The sequence below is a fragment of the Pteropus vampyrus genome, unplaced genomic scaffold (genome assembly GCF_000151845.1).
Source record: "Pteropus vampyrus isolate Shadow unplaced genomic scaffold, Pvam_2.0 Scaffold423, whole genome shotgun sequence".
NCBI lineage: Eukaryota > Metazoa > Chordata > Mammalia > Chiroptera > Pteropodidae > Pteropus > Pteropus vampyrus.
This window is the reverse complement of record NW_011889204.1, coordinates 93,716-96,475: the sequence shown is the minus strand read 5'-3', so window position 1 is coordinate 96,475 and position 2,760 is coordinate 93,716. Positions and strand designations below refer to the sequence as shown.

At 55.1% G+C, this 2,760-nt stretch overlaps 1 pseudogene; it reads right to left on the bottom strand.

Annotated features, from left to right (window-relative positions):
* Window positions 1-2,154: 2,154 nt before the first annotated feature.
* Window positions 2,155-2,273, bottom strand: LOC111732088 (annotated as a pseudogene).
* Between the last annotated feature and the right edge of the window lie 487 nt (window positions 2,274-2,760).

Here is a 2,760-nt window from a genome sequence, read left to right as displayed (position 1 = left end):
ATACCTGGGTCCAGTATGGCCTGGGTCCTGATCAGGAAGTCTGTGAACGACTCACGCAGAAATGGCTCCACCCAAGAGGGGAAAAGAAAAGTGAAAGTAACTTTCCATGTGCTGTTGGACACCGTCTCTCTCCTCCTGCAGCTCCTTGGAGGATCTGAGCCATCTAGGCAGCAGGAGTGGAGGACAAGGCGTGACAGTCAGAGCCTGGAGGCCAGGGGAAAAGGACCCTGGAGGAGGGGGAGAGTCAGCTCCCAGGAGTCCCCGTGTTTGTGCAAAGACACCAAAAACAGGAAAGTAGCCCGAGTTACTGGGCCTGGGAACCTGGAGAGCAGGAGAGGCTGTGATTGAGGAGGGACACGGGGCACAGGACATGCCAAGGGGACTGGCTGCCTAAGCTTGATCAGGAACAGCTTCTGCTCAGACTTCAGTAGTGTGCTGAGTCTCCAACCTGGGAGACCCTGTGTGGACCAGGGATTTGTCCCGGAGCTGAGGCAGCAGCATCCCAGACCTGAGAGTTCAAGGGCAGGAGAAGCGGCAGCAGTAGTAGCAGCCGTTGGGCCAGAGGACCGAGATCCTCGGCACCTCTGTGGATGCAGAAATGGAGAGCGGGCACCAGGGACCTAAGTGGATACGCTCGAGACCTGCTCCCATGTCCCCTTCTAGGAGACGGCCCATCAATCAGCAAGACTCCTGGTCCCTGCTGCCCTCCCTTCTTTCTGGGGAGACTGTCAGACTGGGCATACAGTGGAAGGGCGAGTCTGCTCTTTGGTGGATCTCTCTGGGTCCATCCTGCCTGCACAGGCCAGAGCTCTGTGCTTCTCCAGGTTCAGGTGCACAGGGACAGCGGCCTGTGGGATGCGGGGTGTGTACGGTTGATTGGAGCAGCCTGAAGCCTTGTGACTAAGCCCATTTCTGGGGTTCAGATTTAGAAATCCTAAGCTGGTATTTTGAACTCCATCTGTCTCATCTTTTTCTCTGTCATTTGGTTTGGACCACAGGCGAGGGAGAGGGTGCCCTTTTGGAGGGCCCACTAACACCTTAAGAGGGGTCAAGCACATGGATATATGTCTCTCTTTTTGAGTTCTCCTCCGCTTGTGCCCCAGAAGGGTGGAGAGGTGGGAGTCACAGCCCCCTGCCATGGCACAGGACAATTATCCCACGTGTTGCCTCCGTGACACTTGGCGGCAATATTTCAGCTTTCAGGGGCTGGGGTGAGGCGGAGCCCCGCTTCTCCCACTTCATAGAAACTGGGCTTGGTAGTGGTAGAGCTATGGACGCCCGAGCTTTCCCACAAAGTGTGTAAGAAGCCAGGGGTTTGGCTGCAGATGAAAGGGAGTTCCATCTATCAGCGAGGGGCATGAATTCGTGGAATGGGGATGGGAATAGGCATCTGGGCAGAGGAGAAGGAGATTAGAGTGTGAAGGTCGTGAGGAGAACACCGGGGAACACAGGAGAAGGTCTGGGGGCCACCGCGAGGAAGCCCACAGTCCCACGCAGCCTGTGTGGAGACCCCGGCCCACAGTCGCCACCATCACTCACAGCCCTTCAGTTAGAGCCCTGGGCTTCGCCTCAGGGGAGGTTAGTGACCCACACCCGCAACCGAACGAGGTTGGCTTCCCTGGTCCCCTGGTTATAGCGATAGCCAGACACACCGCACTCCCGCCACTCACTGAAACCACCTCACGCTGCCCTCCCAGGGCCACCGGCCCCAGGAACACCGTGTGAACACAAGCCGAGGAGATAGCTCTGATATCTGGCAGCTCATGAGCTCAAAGACGAGCTTATGACCTGGACAGAAAGGTCTGGGTCTGAAGTTGTGAGGGAGGCCCCGAGACTGTGGCCCCTTCCATGCCCTCGTGGCCCCGAGACTGTGGCCCCTTCCATGCCCTCGAGGCCCCGAGACTGTGGCCCCTTCCATGCCCTCGCAGCCCCTCTGTTTCCCAGAGAGCTCCCTTCTGTCTGGGAATGCCAAGGTGACCTTGGCCCAGGCCCGAGGCCTGCGTTCCCAGGGGGTGGAGCAGGGAGTCCTCTTGAGGTCCCCTCCAGGCATGCTGATTTTACTCGAAGAAGAGTAATTTAAAGCAATTAAATTATTAAACAAGTTTCAAAAGTAGATGGCAGAGAATAATTTTTTTTTTAAATTATTATTATTTACACCTACAGCACCTGGTCTTCCTAGGTGGTCTCCCATCTAAGTACTAACCAGGCCCGACCCTGCTTAGCATCTGAGATCAGATGGGATCTGGCTTATTCAGGGTGACATGGCCGTAGCCCATGGACCGTGGCTCCACTGGGGCGTGAACCCAGGACCTTCTGCATGTAAAGCAGATGTGCTCACCACTACACTATGGAACCATGTCTGAAAATAAATTTTTAAGAGAAGTGAAATACTTCAAACAAGTTGTGGGTTCCGTACAGACAACCTCGGGCAATGTCTGCCCCTTCCCCACCTCCCCCTGGGGATCATCTTCACCCTCCTCCACCATTAGGGTTCTCTGCTTCCTGGAAGATTGGAGTCCGAGTGTCTGAGCTTCGCCCAGCTATCGCTGTCTTACGTCCCCAACTGCTTGACTGAAAAAGGTTGACCTTATTATGGGGTTCACCATGTTTAATATTCTGGGAATCATAGTGGAATCTCCACATGTTTCGTAGTGAGTCCTCGTCAGCACTTGCTGCCATCACAGGCGGATGGGGACCAGGCAGTTCCACATCAGATTTGCCTTGTAAGGAATAAATTAAGTCTGCCGGGCTCAGTCTCAT